The 22,380-nt window shown below is 35.5% G+C and overlaps 1 pseudogene; it reads left to right on the forward strand.

Moving 5' to 3' along the window:
• Positions 1-18,779: 18,779 nt before the first annotated feature.
• Positions 18,780-20,059, forward strand: LOC111880770 (uncharacterized; annotated as a pseudogene).
• Positions 20,060-22,380: the final 2,321 nt, after the last annotated feature.

The following is a 22,380-nucleotide window of genomic DNA, read 5'->3' on the forward strand; positions in this document are numbered from 1 at the left end:
GCTTCATTGGAAGAGTGAGAGCTTGTAGATCCGGAACATCATCATCATTTGGCACTCTTTAGAGGTATAAAGTTCTGAATATGATGTGTGATTGCTTAGATATAGTTTTAGGTTGATTTTGGTTAAGTTTTGGTCCTATGAGTGAGTTTTTCGTGTCTCGATGCAATACCAGAAGTTATGAGTTGCCCCTCTTGACGTTTTTGAGGTTTTTAAGTCTTAAGCTAGCATCTTTTAGGTTGCAACTCACCCATGCATGAGCTTTTGTTCATTTAATGGAAATATAATGTTATATTTTGAGTTTAGATTCATTTGGGGCATGCAAAGTCACCAAGTCAGCGACTTTATGGTTCTCGACGTTGATTATGACTCATATCTGTGGTTTGGACCCTTACACTTAACCAATAAGAGCTTAATGGAAAATTTTGACTTAATGGATGAGTACACAGAGCGTACAAGCCAAGCAGCGACTACACATAGCGTGCAGCTGAGTACGCCCCGCGTACTCAGTCAAAGAGATTTTGCGAGTTGGGCCATGAAGGATTATTTGGTTTTGGGGCTTTTAGATTTTGGATTTCGGCCTTTGTTTTGGGTTAAATTAGATTAGGGGTAAAATGGTCATTCTAAACCAAATATGGATTATTGGATATAGTTTAGAACCTAAGTGTTAATTGGGTGTTATTTTGTATTGATAGCTTGGGGAGTCGTCAAGAGAGCAACTTGGGATCTTCAATAAGATTCAATATTCGAGGTGATTTTTCCTCACAATTTATAGCATATCGAAGGCACCAATGTCGACTTAGGATTTGATATGTTAGTATACTCATTTTTTCTGTCACACTAGTACGTGTATGTGTTCGTGTGCTTATCGGGCGGGGCCCGATGATTATCCTATATGCTATTAGTGGTTGTGTTATGATTTGTATGCAGGCGGGTCCCGTTATGCGAGTTAGGACGGGGCCTGTTATACTCATTGGGTGGGGACCGTTGTGCGAGTTAGTGTGGAGCTCGTTATACTCATTGGGCGGGGCCCGTTATGCGAGCTAGTGCGGGACCCATTATACTCTTTGGGCAGGACATGTTATATGTTTATGTATGGTATGAGGGAACTCACTAAGCTTTGTGCTTACGGTTTTCAATTTATGTTTCAGGTACTTCTGGTTCCAAGGGCAAGAGCTCGAGCTGACTGCATCGTATACACCATATGGATTCCACACTTGAGATTTCACTCTGATTTTTATGATGTTTGATACACTTATTTTATTCGGGATGTATGGAAATGGTTGGAATACTGTTTTTACTTAAATTAAAAATGGAAATTTTAGATCACGTTTTTGGGACGTCATGCTTACTAAAAAACAGAGTTTATTTATCAAAGCGGATTTTTGTCCCATAAAAGTATTTTCGAAGAAATGTTTTTCATTAATTTATAAAATTATGGGATGTCATAACCGATACAAAATATAAGCATAAACAGGCCTTACATTATCTTATAATAACAGTCTACATCTCTTTAAATCTTTCATCATACCTGTAACTTTGTATCGCTACCTGTGATACAAAGAAACTGAGTTGGTCAGGTTGGAAAATGTAGTGAGTACATACGATTTTCAACCCATAATAATATAGTTAATATGTTTAATTATCAATAAATTAACCCAATTACCCATCCCCGTTTTCTTAGCTATTCTTCCCTAAGGATCTTTCCTATGGGTTATCTTTCTCATCATTGCTGGCAGTATTGTTACAAGGATTTCTCAGCAATACATGTCAGTAGGTTTTCTTCTAGTATTTATTCCTAATGGTTTTTCCTAAGGATCATCTTAATCGTTGTTACTGACAGTACTATTATAGGGTTTTCTCTACAGTACATGTCAGTAGGGTAGAGTACATCAAATGGGCATGAAATCTATCACCTATAGGTTATAAACATGTATATGCTCCACGAGACGGTCATGAATAGTCTGGTGGTTGATAGGTTGTCACATGTACACTATTAAGTGATTACATTTTTGGTACACTGTTACCATTCCTACATCGTTGGCACACTAGTACCATTTCTACATCGTTGTCACACTAGTACCATTTCTTCATCGTTGGCATGCTTGTACCATTTCTACATCGTTATCACATTAGTACCATTTCTACATCGTTGGCACACTAGTGAAGAGAATTGTTATCGAGATTTAGAAAGCAATCATGATTGTATAAATGAAAAGTAAGAACACAGAAAGTAAATATTAATCAGATCTTATATTGATGAAGAACTGATTACAAACTAAGCAGAGAGAAATTGCGAATGATTAATGAATCACTCGTGCATTGGATGTCTCTACTTCTAACCTCAGTCCCTATTTATAGGAAACCTGAGTGTACAAAAAATATACTAAGTCCTGAACTATACGCTTCGCACAAATGAAGACTTAGTAAAATAACTAACATGCGAAACTAAAGAAACAAACATTTCGACTTTTACAACATCTAGTCTCTACAATCTCCCCCATTGTATACAGTCGAAACTATTCAGTTTGTGAGATGCTGAATAGCTGAGTGCATTTTTCTTTGAATTTCTGAATACCAAGTTATTATCTTTTTAAGATCTTTCTTGTCTCCTTCATTTTTCTTCGCACAATTATTCATACGAACAATGAAATTTGTATATTGCGGAGTGGTGTATCTTTCAATCTCTGAGACTTTGAACAAAAACTTCTTAGGCTTCCCCTTCGTATCTTTTCCTGCGAAAACCATGCCAAAAGGTTTAAGGCATATTTCTCCATCTTCATACTTCCTTAACTCCGTTTGAGGCAAGGTTGATTCCCAAGAGACTGTAACTTTTCTTCCAAGACCTGATGCAAGTTCTTCGTCAGTCAATGCCAAGCAATTATAGTAGTTATCTATGAATATATTGATATGTGCGAAACCGAATCTGAACACATCAGTATCATATCCTTTCAGCTTGTTTTCTTCCATGTCTTTAAGAATAGATGCCACTTGAATGAGATCATTTAGATTCATCAAGGGAAAATCAGCTATGGTAAAATCAAATGCCTTGTTGTCTGCACGAACCACAAAATATCGAAAGTTTTGAAGCATGTTCTCGAACATAACATCCTTCTTGATTGTCAGAACTTTCTTGATTTTCATTAAAGACCAAACTTCCTCTTGATCCTTCGCAAGTACAACATGAAATCTGATCTTCAAGTAAGTGTATTCATCAGCATTTTCAAAAATTTTCACTTATCTTGTACTGCGCCGTAATAAACATCATTTCGTTTATTTGAAAATCAAGTTGGCTTCTGTCTGAGTTTGCAGCATCATAACTCTTTCTAGGCTTTTTCTCAAACTCGTACAAATGACTCCCTATTACTTTGGATTCAATGGTCTCATAAGAATATAACTTCGCAGGATCACCCTTGTTCATTGTTGGTAGGTCATTTGCTCTTTGCCTCATAATACTCTATACTTGTCTTAATCTTTCCATTTCAGCTTCTGCCTCTGCTTTCTTTTCTTCTTTTGATTTTTCATAGACTACCCCTTTTCCTTTTCCAATATCCTCAGTTTGAGGTTTCGCACTTGAACTTCCTCCTTCTTTTGAATCCTTTGGTAATTAGTTTTGTTGTAGTTACTGTTGAAGAAACTGGCTTTGTGAGCACTGGCAAAGATGTTTTAAGTTGGGTAGAAATAAGCTTTCCTACTGTTTTCGCATCTTCTTCTTTACTTCCTTTTCTTTCTCCCCCTTGCACCCCTGTGAAAGCAGGTGGGGCATTCTTTGGTAATATGGAAGTAAAGCTCGTGATGGTAGCCAACGCCTTCTGAATATCTTGCTCCAAAGTGTTGACTTTAAGAGTTAAGAATTCAGGAGTAAGGATGGATTGGTGAGAAGATTGCAAAACAAAAATTTTTAATTCAGTCACCAACTAAATTATTTTATCAAACTGCTCCTTATTTTCCTTATGTTTGGCTTCGATAATTTGAGTAGATGGTTGATAATCAGTGACAATTTTGTTAAGAGCTGCAGCAACCACATCAACCCTCTTTTACACCTCCAAATTTTGAGAATTAAGATCTTTAAGCTCTTTTGCAATCTCCTGCTTTAACTCTTCAACTTTAAAATTAACATCTTCTCAAACCTTTTGACATCCTGTACAAAAAAGAACATGACGTTCTTTTGTAACATTTTTCAATTCATTAACAACACCATCAAACTATTTGCCTTGAGCTTAAATGCGAAGCTCATTGTTCTTGTCAGAATGATCAACTTTGTCAGTTATTCGTTTCTCAGCAGCTTTAATCATTGACTCAACCTCTAAACTCCAAATGGAAGACTTAGTGCCCGAATCGGCTTGTGATTGAATAATAGCATTTAACTTTCGATTCAGGATTTTGAATTGCTTTCCTGACATAACCATATGATCAGGTATCTTCTCCTCCTCTGAATCGAAATGTAAAGCCTCAAATGTCCCTCCAAAACCTCCTCCTTCGGTTTCGTCATCAGGCATAGCTTGCGAAGGTTGTGGAGTTTCGGGTGATTGTGATGGGAATAATGTGGTAAATGGATGTTTTAAAGGATGATCAAATATGGATGATGTAGTTGTGCTTGTATTTGGAAGAGAAAATGGTGGTAATGAAACAGATAAAGTTTCCGATGAGATGGGTAATGATGCAGATAAGATGATTGGCATTGTAGTGTCGACACTCGTGATAGGTGCCCCCGTATCAGATACGTTGACAATCATATCCAAAATAGGTACCTCCTCAGAAACTGATTTGGTAGTGACTACTTCAAGTGGAATGGTGTTTGAAGTGGAAATTTGCGAAGTGATAGGAAGAGAAACATTTACCACTGTGGAGATAGAAACAGGTGGAGTCTCTGGAACGACTTCATCATCTGATGATTCATTGTGAATAATCATCTTCCGTTTCTTGTAGAGCTTGTGAGTAATCTGCTTCGCAACCTCTTGAGCTCTTCTTCGCTTTGAGCCAGGAGATACCAGAGCCGGAACGTTTCTAAACACAGCCCCTTACTACTCACCTCAGTTTTGCGAATAGTAGGAGAAGTAGTCGTAGTCTGAGATGATTTGCAAAACTTCTTTAATACCCCTGACTTTGTGGGTATAATATCCTTCTTAGTTTTGGGAGAAAGTTCTTCTTTCTCAACCCCTTCAGTGTTTGACACTTTGGAAGATTCATGTTTTTCTTCCTTTTTAGTTTTCTTCTTCTTCTTTGAGGACTCTCCACTAACTTCAAAAAGTATTCCAGTTCGCACATTAGGATCAAAATTCTTCATGTAGCGAACTAACACTTTGTGGGTAGAAGACACCTTGCGAAGCATTGCATCAGGAATTCTTGCAATACTTGTGAAGATATTTTCATCATCTTCAACAACTTTTGGAAACTGATACAAAGAAAATTCTGCAACTTCTCCTTCTTCTGGAACTTGAATGCCTTTTTTTGCATATACTTTTTCTAAAATCAAACTCCAGTACCTTGCACAAGAAATCCCCTTATCAGCATTAGTGTTTTCTAAGCTTTTGATAAACTCCTTCCAAAGTTGAGTTCCATAATCAACACTAAGATCATAGTAAATACCCATAACCATTGCATAAACCTCCATCCATCCCCTGTCTAGACCAACAGTCCTTCCTGTTAAACAACGTAGAAAGATTCCAAACAGGAAGTTCCACATGCAAGCTAAACCTGATTTCCTGAAATCACTTATCTTTTCAAGAGAGGGTTGATGTCCCATCTCATTGAACATGAAAATAATCTGTGAATTGATGGGTTTAAAGAACGGTGGGTTATTAGGAATGTTCAGGAAGTCAATGAACATTTTCTTGGTAAGACGAACCCTCTTGTTATTCACCAGATTGAAAGTGATGACATCAGTTGCATAGTTGTATGACGCAGTTGATGCCGCCATTGACAACCAAGTCATAGGAATAGGAAAAGAACTGAACATAGCAGTTGATAATGGTGACCTTTTCAGTGCAACAATCAGCATCTTCAATTCTTCTAGGTAGGATGAGACATTTGGATCAACTTGGTAGTTTGTGCTTTGAATCTTCATAAGAGATTGTGAAACAACTCCGTTGATGTTGGATTGAGTAGCAGCCATTGTTAGGGTTTGAAGAAGATGAAGAACAGAGAATTTGGGAATTTTTGAGTTTGATCGCGTAACCGTATAGAAAACTCTTGAACCCCCTTTTGTATGTAACCCTGATTGATTTGAATTTGAAGTGGGATGCATTTAATGATATCCGACGTGGCACCTTGAAAATCGGACAATTACTGCGAAAAGTTAGCCATGTTTCAAAAAGAATTTGTCACGTCTCCTAGAAAACTGGGCAGAATACCATATGTCACGTATACACAGCCTGTCAATATTCCCTTTATTGAATTGTAACCGTTAGAACCTTTCGCATGGAATCATGACTCTTTCACTTTTGGGATGAAAAGCGAAGTCATATGCCAGACTTGCGAAATCTTCAGCCTAAGTTGGTATTACTTAGAACCTCAAGGATTTCGTGAGTGCAGTGTTCCAAAGAAATAAGATAAGAAGCAAAGTAAAAAAAAAATTGGAATTCTGTGATGTCAAAAATGCAATTTGACACGAAGGCAGTTAAACCCCGGGCAAAGGTTGCTTCGTTAATCATCAAGAGAGATGATCAACAGCTTGAGTATGTTCCCGTGAATTACAATCGAATACTTTTTGATAAGTATCAAAGGGCTTCTTTTAAAAGTGATTCTTGGGTTGGTTTAAAATTTCGTTACATGTCATCCTAAACATAAGGTGATAAATTGTAACAGAAATTACTTGTATGACCAGTGTATTTAGTGACAAGTCAGCTTTGAAAATATTTATCATGACTAGGACATTCAAATGAAACTCACACGGAAATCATATTCATGGAAAATTTTTATGTAATGGATCTTGTTGGGTAACAAACATCGTGGGTTGCGAATGTTTGATCAAGACCACTCATGCGAATTGAATATGATTTGGAGTTTCGAATTTTGGTACTGAAAAAAAAAGTTTCGTCAATATCTGGAACAATGCTCCCCGTCAATTCCTTAAGTTGTAAGATGTTTGGGTTTCACCTTCATCACGGACTCATGATGTCAGCTCATTAACACAGATTTTTTGTATATCTAGGTCTCGATGGGTTTGATCAGAGACCTCTCGGACATACGTCTTTGTGTGTGATTTGTGTTAAGAATTTTGTGATGAAAAAGATTGGTTATAAGATCGAATGTACCTCTCTTATGATTTGGACCAAACAGTAAACTCTTTACTCATATAAGAAGAGTAAGGTAGCTCTTTTGACTAATGCGAATATAAGCCTAATTGGGAAGAAATTTTAATGAGACAATTTCATTAAGGCTTTCGTTTCTCACACATAGATTCATATGAGGCTTGGGTCAACATGCTGCAGCATGCTTCTAGGGACATCCTAACTAGTACAAAGTTGAAAGAAATGATACCTTCCCATAGAAACATATAAGCATGACCTCTTCGCATTTTGCTCTTGACTAAAACTAAAAAACACACAAAACTTAAAGAACAAAGTTAAAAAAAATATTTTTGAGATTTTTGAAGTTTTTCAAAAATAAAAACATAACAAAATAAAATCTTTTTGGATTTTTGGATTTTCGAAAATAAGAACAAAACAAAAGAAAATATTTTTGATTTTTCAAGTTTTTCGCAAAGCAAAAAAAAATAAATTGAACCTTAGTTACCAGATGTGTGAATGCGAAGCAATGCGAAGCCTCTTAACGCACAGTAACTTCTGAATGATTTTGACTCAGAGCTACTGAGTGGACCTTCATTCTTGAGTTATTGATTTTGAAACTGAATTCACATCGATCATCCCCAAACCTGCTAAAATTCTTACAAATGATTTTTCATCAAGAGGTTTAGTAAAAATATCAGCAAGTTGTTCAGTGGTTTTAACAAAATGTATTTCAATATTCCCATCTTCCACATGATCTTTGATAAAATGATATTGAAGAGCTATGCGTTTTGTCTTTGAGTGTTGTACTGGATTATGAAAAATGCGAATTGCACTTTGAGAATCACAATTCAAGGGAATCTTTTTCATATTTATTGCATAATCACGAAGTTGACTCTGAATCCAAATGATTTGCAAAGTGCAAGCAGCAGCTGAAATGTATTCAGCCTCAGCAGTTGATATAGCAACACAAGTTTGCTTTTTCGACTGCCAACTCACCAATTTCCCATCCAATAGTTGACACCCACCACTTGTACTTTTTCTATCCAAAGTACATCCTCCTAGATCAGAATCTGAAAAAGCTTGAATGAAGAATCCTGATTTTGAAGGATACTAAAGTCCTAACGAAATTGTCCTCTTAAGATAGCGAAAAATATTAGCTTGATACCTAGCACAATTACATACCGAAAACATAATATCAGGTCTGCTTGTAGTTAAGTACAACAAAGACCCTATCATGCTTCGATAAAGAGTTAAATCAACAGCAGGAGTATCTAATGAAGGAGTTAGTCTTGTTCCTACTGCCATAGGTACTCTCAGCTTCGTGCTGTTGGTCATTCCAAACTTTTCAAGCAAGTTATTTGTGTATTTTTCTTGATTGATTAAAATTCCATCCCTGTTCTGTCTTATATTTAAACCAAGAAAATTATTAATTTTTCCCATCATACTCATTTCAAATTGACTCTTCATTAGATTTTCAAATTCAATTGACAATGCTGGGTCAGTTGAGCCAAAAATAATATCATCAACATAAATTTGAATAAGCATGAGATGATTCCCAACTTTCTTGCGAAACAATGTGGGGTCAACCGATCCTTGTTTAAATTTAGATTGTTTCAAAAAATTTGTAAGTGTTGCGTACCAGGCTCTTGGTGCTTGTTTTAACCCATAAACTGCTTTGTCTAGGATGTAGACATGATCAGGATGATCCTCATTTATAAATCCTGGTGGTTGTTCAACATAAACTGTTTCTTCTGGTTCTCCATTTAAGAATGCACACTTAACATCCATTTGAAAAACGTCAAAGTCTTTGTGAGCTGCATAAGCTAAAAATATGTGAACTGCTTCGAGTCTTGCAACAGGAGCAAATGTTTCTTCATAGTCTATTCCTTCTTGTTGCGAATAGCCTTTAACAACTAGTCTAGCTTTATTACGAATTATATTGCCATCTTTGTCGGTTTTATTTTTAAAAATCCATTTTAATCTGACAATTGAAACATCAGAAGGTTTAGGAATTAATCTCCAAACCTTATTTCGTTCAAATTCAGCCAATTCAGATTGCATAGCAACAACCCAATCTGAGTGTTCCATAGCATTCTTTACTGTCTTTGGCTCTATTTTCGAAATAAAAACATTAAACATACACAATTCTTGGTTCGCATTCAGTACCTCATTTTTTGCACAAATTTGAGCTCTTGTCAACACACCATCTTGTGGATTCCCAATCACCTGTTCTTTGGGATGATTTCTTGTCCATTTCTCAAGTGGTGGAAAATCAGGATTAAATTCTAATGGTGCATCTTCGTACATTTCTTCATTTTTAGATCCTGCAACAGAAAAATTATCATTTAATTCATGAAATTCATCATTTTCATCAAGATTAATTGTCTATATTGCATCATGCTCCCCTTCAACATAATGTTCATCTTGATGCTCCCCCTCAAAATGATGTTCCTGTTGAAATTGCGAATGCTCCCCCTCAACTTGATGGTTCATATTTTCATTCTCCCCCTCAAAAGTTTGCTCTCTCTGTACATTAGTGATCGTATGCTCCCCCTCCATACGAACTTCAGGCATACTTTCGCAAGATATTGACATTGTAGTTATTGTTGAATCATCAGTATGTTTTGAGGATTCTGATGTTTGATTATCAGGAGCATGAACTTCCGCATCAATTGCCCTGTCAGGAGTTCCAAAAATTAAGTCATAATCAAAATCATTTATTTTGGAATTTTCAATTTGAGTATCTGAATCAACAAGAATTGATTTATGTTCAAATTTACTATCCGTTTGTTTAAGATAGTAATCATCAAAGGTTAAGTTGAAAGTTTCTTCAACTTTTCTTGTTCGCTTGTTTAACACCCTGTATGCAACTGAATTTTGCGAATATCCTAAGAATATGCCTTCATCAGCTTTAGCTTGGAACTTGGTCAAATTATCTTTTAGATTCATTATAAAACACCTGCAACCAAAAACATGGAAAAATTTTACATTAGGTTTTCGATTGTTGAGTATTTCATATGGAGTGACATTGAATCTTCAATGAATGAATAACCGATTCTGAGTAAAACATGCAATCGATATTGCTTCAGCCCACAGATATTGAGGTAAGTTCGCATATGTTAACATGGTTCTGGCTGCTTCGCATAAAGACCTATTTCTTCTTTCAACAAAACCATTTTGTTGTGGGGTATATGGTGATGAGAAATTATGCGAAATGCCTTTACCTGTGAGAAAGAAATCCAGTGTTTGATTTTTAAACTCATAACCATTGTCACTTTTAATTCTGAGAACACTCTTTTTAAGACTCATCTTAATCTTTTTGATAAAATCAATCATCGTCTGAGCAACTTCAGATTTTAACCTGAGAAAAAATAACCATGTGAATCGAGAAAAATCATCAACAATAACTAAAATGTACCGCTTTTTATTGATTGTAGCAACAGTCGACGGTCCACATAAGTCAATGTGAAGAAGTTCCAATGGTTCCACGGTCTTTGAATCAATCACAATTGGATGACCTTTTCTATGTTGTTTTCCTTGTTCGCAAGCTGCACACAAAGTATCATTGTCAAATTTTAGTATAGGTAAACCTTGAACCAAATCTTCAGTGACAAGTTTATTAATATTGCGAAAACTCAAATGCGACAATCTTCTATGCAAGAGCCAACTAACATCATTAGAGGCCTTTGAGAGTAAACACGCTGCAGGTTTGCCGACAATTGGTTTGATGTCTAGTGTAAACATGTCGCCATATCTTTTGGATTTGAGAAGTACTTCATTTGTCTTTGTGTTTGAAATGATACTTCCATCTTCGTTAAACACAACCTGATTTCCAGTACCCACAACAAGTTGCGAAACACTAATCAAGTTATGTTGAAGACCTTCAACATAAGAAACCCTGTTAACTGTGAATTGTCCATTTGTGACTTTTCTATATCCTTTCACTTGACACTTGTGATTATTTCCAAATTTGACTACTCCAGCATTCTCCAAGCTTCTATAATCTCGCAAGTTTTCCTTTCTCCCAGTCATGTGACGAGAGTAACCACTATCAATATACCATTTCGCATCATATTGCTCGTCACATATCACCTGCATTTATTGAAAAAATTTAGGAACCCAAGACTTATTGGGTCCTTCATTAGTAGTTTTGAAAAAATTCTTTGAATTTAAAAACCATGTTTTCACTTTGTCTCAGACACTATCCATTAAATCAACATTATCAGATCAAGATATTGAAATATAGTTGTTCAATAGTTTTGGATTTCCATTGACTTTCATCTCATCCTTCACAACATTCGCAACTTTCATAACTGGTTTCCATTTTTGCACCGGAACATGCGAATCATGAGATAATGAACTACCAGTAGTAGACTTATTCACAAACTTGTCAAATACAGTCTTTATCTGTTGTTTTGAAAACTTCCCATTTTGATAGTGTTTTCCTTTCCCTTCAAGCCAATTGTTGATCGTATATACATCAGATTTTCCTTTTGTATACGAAACTTTGGTCGGTTTTGAGATCAAAGGATTTGGAAAATTTGGTTATTTAGGTGAAAATTTTGGTTTTGCTTGAGTTTTGACATTCAAAGTTGATGAATTATTCGTTAATTTGCCAACATTGTGAAACTTATGATCATTCACAAATTTTTGCGAAGTCTCAAATTTTCTAATGTTGTCATATTTCCAAACAAATTTATCATTAATTTTCATTCGAATTTTGTCAACAGAATATATTGGTTTGTGAAAACTTGTATCCTTCTGAAATTTTGATGATTTTGTCTTTGAAATTTGTGCTTTTTCAACTTTTGGTTTATCATTAGACACAACTTGCCAAAAATTGCTTTTCTTGCTTTTCTTTTTGAAACATTATTTTCTGTTGAATACTTTCCAACCATCAATTTGAATTCATGAGAATTTAGTTTCACTTCCAACTTTGGTTTTTCATCTCTTTCAAAAACTTTGTTTTCTTTTTCACGTTTAACCACCCATTTTTGTGATGATTTTTGACCTTGAAAAACATAAGAATTTTGAGTCAAATTGTTTTCTACTGTATTTTGATTTGCAAAGAAACCTTCAGTAGTTGACCTTTGATTATCATTTTCAACCATTTTGTTGAATTCAGGTTTAATTTTCTCAACATTTCCAGTTGTGACAAAGACTTGATTTGGAAAGATTGTGTTATCTATACATGTAAAATTTGGATAAACCACAGTGTTAGTTTCCAAATAATGTGCACCTTTGTGATGAAGAATTTTGTCGAATTCTTTTGTATCACCAAACACTTGATTAACAACAACTCGTTGAGGTGTTTCATGTGAATCCTTCACTTCTTCTTTGTTTTCATCAGTGCCATCAGTCTTCCAGCTTTCAACTGCCACATTATCAAAGTCACAATGTTGCGAAGTAGAGGGTTTATCATTTTCATCCTTTACTATCGAATCAACTATAATTTCTTTACCTTTGACCTTAGATGTGATATTAATGATTGACAATTTAGAACAATCAACCTCTTCTTCCTCTTCGATCTCATTGATTTCACTCATATTATCTGAATTGTCATTGACATCAGCATAATTGAGTTGAGAATCAAGAGTTGAAGTTTCAGTTTTCTTTAAGATTTTCACTTGTTCATTCTTTGTCAAACTTTCATTGACAATACTAAATAACTCATCAGCATTCAAAAATTCATCCATTTTGACAATACCATATGCGAATCTATCATCAGGTATTTTGTCAAATTGAGCAATTGTGTTTTCGCAGTCATAAGAAACAACATCAACTTTTTCGTGTTCATATTCAAGAAAAGGTAAAAGTTTCCTATGTTGTTCTTTGCTTATTTCAGATGAATGATGTAAAGCTATTAACTTCGCATACAAACGTTTAGCAGAGTTACAATAAATGTTTCTTTGTGCTAGTAACAACCTAACTTCTTTATCTAGATTGTTCCTATCATAATTTACATTTTCCATTTGTAGTTCAAGTTTATCTACTCTACTTCGTTTTATTTCTAATTCTCTTCTTGTCTCAACTAGTTGCAATTTTAGATTTTGTGCTTCTGTACTAGCAGACACAATAACAGAATCAAAATAAGCAACAATATCATCAAATGAGGTTATTTCAGTATCATAAGCAGATAAAGGAATATTAAATGATTCAAGAATAGCGCGTACCTTGGTGGTCATTGGTGATTTATCAGTGGATTTAGACACAAAGCATCGTCCAGAAACATTCTCTTCGCTATTATCTTCATAGCTTGCGAACATTGCACCATGAGTTGGGTGCCTCATTTCTTCATCATCAGATCCTGAAGACCAGATCTGATAAGTTCCACTTTCTTCTTCATCAGACTCTCCTTTCACAACTAATGACAAGCCTTTTGCCTTCGCACGCACCTCCTCAAGCTTTTCTGAGTAGTAGGCTTCATCTTTGATTTTGCTTTTCTTCTCCTCTTTCTTTTTCAGCATACAATCAGTTGCGAATTGATTTGCTCCATTACAGTAATGACAATAAATTCCATAATCACCTTTTTAGTTTCTTCTCTTCCTTCGCATCTTTCTGCTTTTCTTCAACCTTTTACAATTTCTTCTTTTCCTCACCTCCAGCTTTTATGATACCACCCTTTGCATCATTTGGCTTTCCTTTTGGATTGAAAGGCTTTTTAAAAAATTTCTTAACTCTATTGTTTGAATAGAATGCAACTGCTTCATCATCAGAGTTCATTAAGAAACCTTCATTGTCTGATCCTTCTGTTTCACCAGTATCAATTTCTAAAATCTTTGAAACCAAAGCCAAAGGACCTCCTAGACTCTGTTTTGATTCTTCAAACATTTCTGTAACTTCACTTTCGTGTGTTTTCAGCTGGTTGTAGAGATCATTCAAGCTGGTTGTATCAAAACTTTGTTGGTTCTTTATCATCATACTCACACTACGCCATTCTTTGCGAAGACCCATGATGAATGTTAGATTGAATTCCATGAGAGACCTTGTGATTCCATACCTACTGCAATGATAAACAAGCTCATTCAGACGATCATAGCAGTTTTCAAGAGTTTCAGCATCCTTTTGTCTGAATTCCTTAAGTTCAACAAGACATTGTTTAACAGAATTGATCTTCGTCTTTTCGCTACCTTGATACTTCTCTTTTAGTGTGATCCAAATGTCCTTGGCTGTTTTACAACTACGAATGTAATTGTAAACAACAGGAGGCATAGCACCTCTTAGTTCTCTCATACACCTTTTCTCTTTTTGCTTCATGCAATTCTCTTGATTAGCAACTTCATCTGAAGAAGCAGATTGTCCAATTGGTTGAACATTATCAGGAAGTTGACCTTTTCCATTGATACAATTCCAGAGCTCTTCATCGATTCCATTTAAGTAATCCTCCATCCTATCAACCCACTGATCATAGTATTCAGGGATTAACATTGGAAATTTGGTTGAAGAACCGAGTAAGTGAGAGAAAGAAGTCATGGTGTTCATGTTGAAGTTCGCCATTGATGAACTCGATAAATTTTTAGAAAGCTTGAAAAACTTGATGTATTTTTGAATTGATCAAACGAATTGATCACCGATTGCTAATCGATCACTCGACTAAACAATTCAAATGCAGAATCGATTCAAATCTGAAGATCAAGAGAGATTTTCAGAACCAAAATGCGCGGAAAATTTTGAGTAAAGTTACTACTCAAAAAGCAAATGATTCTAAAACAAAAATCAGATCAATGCAGTTTGAATCCTGCTCTGATACCAATTGAAGAGAATTGTTATCGAGATTTAGAAAGCAATCATGATTGTATGAATGAAAAGTAAGAACACAGAAAGTAAATATTAATCAGATCTTATATTGATGAAGAACTGATTACAAACTAAGCAGAGAGAAATTGCGAATGATTAATGAATCACTCGTGCATTGGATGTCTCTACTTCTAACCTCAGTCCCTATTTATAGGAAACCTAAGTGTACAAAAAATATACTAAGTCCTGAACTATACGCTTCGCACAAATGAAGACTTAGTAAAATAACTAACATGCAAAACTAAAGAAACAAACATTTTGACTTTTACAACATCTAGTCTCTATAACTAGTACCATTTCTAAAGTCATGTCATCCTATCTTTGCCTACCTCTTTCTTCATATTATGACATCTTATCTTTTATTGTACTATAGCATCTTTCACTACCCTTCGTTACCCGATGTATTATATTTTTAACGCCTTTTAGTTTAGAATCCATAGGGGTTGGATGGCTTCATTGGAACACAAAAACTCAAGAAAAATGGCCAAAAAGTGAAGAATACTCGAGAAAGAATTTGTGTACGGGAGTGGGGGTGAAACCATATACGAAGCCAGCTATTTATTAGCAAGAAAAACATTGCGCACTGTGCACTTGGGTGGTTCTGGCTCCTTTGGGCTTTTGCCATGTGTCGCCATCTTGTTTGTCTGCGTACGCCTCTTCTAGACTGTGCCATGTGTCACCTTCCTATGGTGCCACATGTCAAAATATCCTTGGTCCATGTTGTTATGTCTTGGAAGAAAGGGGATGCCCCGAAATGGCCACGTGGCGGTCCATTGTGGTGTCACGTCATTGTGGGCGTCATGCACTTTATGTGCGCGGTTTTCCAGATTTTCAAAACATCGTAACTTCTTTATATGAGCTTCGCTTTTGACGTTCTTTATATCCCCGAAAAGCTCTCGATGAGATCTATAACTTTTATTTAGACCACAACAGCTAATTCTCAATCTATCAAAAATTTATATTTTTGATAGGCTTAGGCAGTTAAAAATCATCGTTGAAAGCATAACCCCTACATATGGACTCCGTTCTTGATGATATTTACATTGATGGACTCCTATTAATGAGATCTTCAACTCTCGTTTAAATTGTTTAGGCTAATAGTCAACCAATTAGAATTTCGATTTCCGTGCCCACACTATTGCTCTAATGTAATTGCGAAACTTCGAAGAAACATAACTTCTTCATATAAGGTCGGATTTCAGCGTTCTATATATGTATGGAATCCTTTTCACGTATACTACAATTTGTTTAAGATTATTTATCCTAAATAATCTTCTCTCAAAAATTCATTTTTAACGCTTATTATCTTTAAATTGACTACCCTGAATCTACGGTTGTTACAAGATCCATCACTAATTAATTCTGAAGATGAGGTGCATTTATCACTAAAACATTTGAATATACAAACGTTAGCAGTGAGAGAGGTGGATCCTAAGTCTATATAGTAAAACCTCTATAAATTAATAATGTTGGGACTGAGATATTTTATTAATGTACCAAGATATTATTATATCGATAAATATTAATTTAGAGAGTTGGCTTATATTCGTGAGTAACTCTCAAATTAATGCATCAACCTTAAAAATTTCCATGTCCGTTCACTTTACCTATTTAAATAAAACATAAACAAGGACCTTCAAAATTGTCGTGTACATTCAAACATTAATGACCTTGTCAAGTTCAATGTACACATATCAAATCACTACAAAATGTCTAATGATAAATTTTGAAATCACATCATCCATGGATTCTAAACTAAAAGTAGTTAAAAATCAATGATGACAAATCAAAAACAAAAACTATTATGCGAGTATCAGAAAAATCACCAAGGATGCACTCAACAAGATTTGGTGAAGTGGGTTGACAAAATTTTCTATTTGAAAGTTAGTCAAGGAACAATATCAAACACTCTTAAGAGATCACCGAAGTTCCTATCGACTAACTTTGACAAAGATGGATCTTCCAAGCGTCACAAAGCAGCCAAGTACCTGTAGATGGAGAAAGTTGTTTATGGAGAAAGTTGTTTATAAATGGTTTCTTCAACATCAAGAGCATGTGAATACAACATGAGAATTAATCATAGAGAAGGCGGTTGAGACGTTAAAGCTTTTGTATCCACAAGATTCTTCAGAGCATAATCTTTCACAGGGTTGGCTTGAGAAATTTAAGCTAAGGCATGGTATTAAATTGTATTGCCGATTCGGAGAAAGTGCCCGACTCCCATGTATAATATTTAATTAAAATCTATTCATTTTGTCCAGGCAGCTCGACGAGCTGGAGGCCCCAACTTGCCGAGTAGAATTGGAGACACCATCGTGATTTTTAGAGTCTACTTGACGAGTTGGAGGACCCCAACTCGACGAGTAGGAGATGAGTGTGAAAACCTTAATTTCCATGGTTTATGTCCTATTTAAAGGACATTAAGCCTTCATTTCCACCTCCCTTAGCACTTTAACATCATGAGAGAAACCCTAAACGAACTGGTATCAGCTGTGTGTGTGTTATCAGCTGTGTGTGTGTGAGAGAGAGAGAGACACTAAAAATGCGTGATTTGGTGCATTCTTGGAAGGAAATAGAAGAGAATAAGGCTTAGAACGAGAAGAATCCTCTAGATCCAGTGTTCTTTCAGTGCTAGATGTTTTTTTGGAGGTAAAAAGCTATCACCTTGATCATTGTTTGGTTAGATCTCTTCTTTAGGGAGTTTGTGGCTATTTTCATCTTCCTTTTTAGCCTTTGAGCTGTTTGAGCATGCCATGAAGTTGAAACTTCAGATATGGGCAGTATGAGGTCCCTTGGGCCTAAAGATTCAAGCTTTATCAAGCTATTGGCCAAGTTTTATGCATTAATCCCTCCATAGAGCTTTGTTTGGCGCTTTGAGCCCTAGGTGTCATGCATGGACGTAAAGCTTGCAGCTTTATGTAGTATTTCAGCCTTGGGAGGCTAGATCTAGAGTATGGGGTTGTAGTTTTGCTTAAAATCGTCTAAATGAGAAATGGACTTAAGTGACTCTACGAGTGGATGAGCCAACTCGACGAGTCGGTTAGGGTTTTCCCCGATAGTCTAGACGCGCTACAACTCGATGTGTTGAGTTGGAGTTTTCCCGAATTTCTGAGAACAGAAGGAACTCGTTGAGTCGCATAGGTGCACTCGACGAGTTGGGTCAACATGGGCTGTTGACTCGAGTGTTGACTTTCGTTGACTTTTAGGGTTTGGTCAAGTGATGGATATGGAGACCATGGAGGGGTAAAATGGTCTTTCACCCTTTCCGGAAGTTAGAAAAAGGATTAGCCTAACATCTTTAGTATGATTGTTATAAAGTGTTAATAGAAATGGTTGTGATATGTAGGCGGAGTCTAGACCGATCGTTGAGTATGATATATATTTGATTTGCTTACGAAGTGAGTCTTCTCACCATACTTACCTGAGTGGTAATACTGTGTGACCGTAGGGTCTTATTTGAGTTATTGACCGCAGGATCCTATGTGCATAAATTGAGTTATGTGATATTATGTATTTTGTCTTTGTGATATATGCTATATTATTATGTGCCTTACTGATTTAGGACCGAAGGATCCAAATCGAGTTGTGAGACCAGAGGGTCTTCACTGAGATACAGGATTGGAGGGTCTAACCCAAGCTGTGAGACCCAAGGGTCTTCACTAAGACACATGACCGGAGGGTCCACACCGAGTCGTGAGATCGGAGGGACCTCATCGAGATGCATGACCGAAGGGTCCATGCTGAGCTATAGCCATGAAAGACTTATTATTTGTGTATGTGGTATTTTGGGGAACTCACTAAGCTTCGTGCTTACCGTGTTGTGTGATATGTGTTTCGGGTACTTCTCAGGATCACAGGAAGATGCCGACTTGATTGTACACACCAGTTAGAGATTATGTTTTCGACGATTCTGGGATTTTATCTAACATTTGTTGACTTGTGTTTTGAAAATTTATACATTTTGTGGTTTGGGGGAAATGTGACATTGAGTTTATGTGATTTTAAAATGAAAATTTTATTTGAAAATTTATAGTGTTACATACAAGTTGACCATTCACTTGCAACAAAACAACTTGAAAGTAGAAAATAGGACAAGTAAAGACTTAAAATTGTTATATGTTACAATGCAGATAGCTCGGAAAAATTCCTCTATGGATCATTGGTAAGTATGCAAAGCCACGTTGTATTAAGAATGTTAACATGAATAGCCTAGATTTTGCATACTATGCCAACAAAAGAGCATGAATGACTAGGTTGCTTTCGAAGAATATGTTCGTTGGCTAGATGATCAAATGCACAGTCGAAAAGTCTCTTGGTAGTGGATAATTGTCCAGCCCATTCAAAAAATACTCAAGGGTTGTAAAACATCGAGTTGTTTTTTCTACCGTCAAACATGACTTCAAAAATTCAACCATGTGATGCTGGGATAATTAGAGCCTTTAAAATATACTATCGTGAAAGGTTTTATCGTAAAGATTTTGGAAGATTATGAGTTGGACATTTCTTCCCAAGAAACGATTAATATTTTAGATGCCATCAACTTGGTCGTCTCGGCTTGGAGAAATGTGAAACAAGAACCCATAGCAAATTGCTTTCGACACTATAAAATTTGTTCGGCGAATCCAAATGGCTTAAATGATTTAAATTATGTATATTCCGGAGAAGATATTCGTGAGCTTGAGAACTTGATTATAAGAATGCATTATCGGCACAAAATGGATGTGAATGTGTTGTTGGATTATCCAGGTGAAAATAATGAATGTTACGAGGTTCAAAGCATTGAAGAAATTATCGCGTATACCGTTCAAAATTCGGTTGATAATGAAGTTGATGATGATTCAGTACCTTTGGAATCGATCACTCGAAAAGAAGCATTACAAGCGGCAACAACTCTTCACAACTTTTTGTTGCAATACAAGAATACAATGCCTCAACTCTTAAGTGTAATTTGGAGATTTAAAGATAAACTCAATATAGATTTGAAGTTAAAAAAGCAAGTGGCTATAGATTCATCTTTTACTAGACAATTATAGAATTTTGAAATATTTTAGTAATTATTAATTTATAGTTTCGCTGGGACCAATATATTTACATTGAGATTTAAAAAAATATATATTATTTTAATATTTTATTGATTGGGGTCCAATTTTATACTGATCCCAAGTTGGAACCAGACAAATTACTAATGTTATCGAGGTTATTAATTTATCGAGTATTAAATTAAAGAGGGTTCAATTGTATTCCTGAGATTATTCAACGACATAGTGTTATACATATAAAGGCGAACCATGGTAAAGTCTTGAGTCGAGGAATGTTGATTTCTGGACTACTATGAGGGAGTGTATAGCTGCATCGCAAGAATAAAAACATTGGGTTATTGGCGACTGTTGGTGGTAAGTATTAGTAGGACGATGTACATTGCTAGCCCATGAGTTGGTGGGTTGTTGTTGTTGGTTGAATGCCTAAGTGATGGCGGGTTGCTACTAAATATGTTGACGATGTTGAAGAGTTGGCAGAAATCCCTTGTTGGGGGTCGAGTGGGCCTAAAGTGAGTATTAGATTGGGGGTATGTCAATGGGTAGCATCCAAACCCCGCCCTATAGAAGGAGTATAAATCGAGGGTTTAGATTTAGATGATACTGTTCTCTTCTAATATGTCTTCCACTTGGTTGTTCTTTCCAGCATTACGTGAACCATAATTTATGTTGTAACTGTCCAAAAACTAAGTTGCATGAGTGGTAGTGATACCTGTTGGATACGATGAATGATTATTGTAGGAAGCTTGAACAGTTCGACTTTGTACATGATCCATACGTTGATCATCAAGAAGCAACATTAATCGAGCTTCTGTGAAAGTGGGAAAAGGCCATCAACAAAGAATAACAACAACCATGTAGTCGAACTTCAGAGAAAGACCACTGATCTTATTGTTTTTCTCGAGAACAATGACGTCTATGTTGTCAAAGCTCGTTATCCAATTGAATTTCTTTTTCGTCAATATTATTAAAAAATAGGGTCTCGAGGTTCATCCGTACTATAATAGAATTAGCGTTCTTCTTGAGAACCATTTGAAGTAGAGGTTGTAAAATTGTGCCATAGATCCACATTTTCACAATTTAATCAATACGAATCTATTCAATATTGTTGGATTTAGCAGGGGGCGTTCATCCACTATGGTATGATGGTCGAAAACACCGATTCACTCTGTTAAGATGGTCGGAAACACTAAATCTGTTGTAGTGAGTTTCAAACAATGCGAGCCATGAGTAGTGGTTCAAACGATCAAGATCGAGAATAAGCGGAATATACGAGTTTATGTTCGTAATTCCATACAATTTTGATTTATTGACGTGGTGGCAATCGAGAAACATAGTTGACGGTGAAGGATGTTGTGACTAGGGTTAAAGTCGAGAAGGGGAGAGGATTTGTTTTAGGAGGAGATTTGATTTTGTTATGATAGCATGTAATTAGATTAATTTTATCACGAAAAGATTTCCTCTCATATATGCCATATATATATAGATGTTACAAGAAGGATGGCTAAATTAATAATTAGGGAGAATGTGGTATATATCTTTATTAAACATCAAAATATCATATTTGCCCAATTTAATTTCTAAATATCATATTTAACTTTTATAAAATTTCAAAATATCATATATGCCTTCTTAAACATCAAAATATTATATATGCACTTTTTAAATATCAAAATATAACTTATGCCTCTTAAACATCAAAATATCAATGGTAATATCTAAAATATCCTCCATCTACAACATGACAATAATCAACAACAAAAAACTAAACAATTATTACATACATTCCATGGAAAGGGTTGAAAATGAAACATTTTGTTTGTCAAGAGGGCAATATTCCAACAATTTAGAAGTACACGCTTCATTACCATAGACTTGGGGATAACATGGTTAAAATTTTTAATTAGTATCATAATTCTAAAATATAAAAAATTATCATAAACTATTAAAAACATTATAAAAAGATTTGAACAAATATGATATTTTGAAGGTTAATGAAAAGTAAATATGATATTAAGAGATTAAGCTGAACAAATATGATATTTCGATATTTAAGAAAGGCATATATGAAATTCATCTACATTAATACAAACAAATAGGCAGAGGCTGACCTAGGGGTGGAACGGGGTGACACGATTAATTTAAGTAGTGACACGATAATAGATAAAAATTCAAAATTTTTTACACTGCATACTGACAAGTCGTGTCGGTATCACCATGGGACCCTATACAAAACCGCCCCTGCAAGTGGGTTGAGATACAAGAAGGATTGTACCATTATTATAAGAATTTAGAATTGTACATACATAAATACGCTG

The sequence above is a fragment of the Lactuca sativa genome, chromosome 7 (genome assembly GCF_002870075.4).
Source record: "Lactuca sativa cultivar Salinas chromosome 7, Lsat_Salinas_v11, whole genome shotgun sequence".
Taxonomy (NCBI): Eukaryota; Viridiplantae; Streptophyta; class Magnoliopsida; order Asterales; family Asteraceae; genus Lactuca; species Lactuca sativa.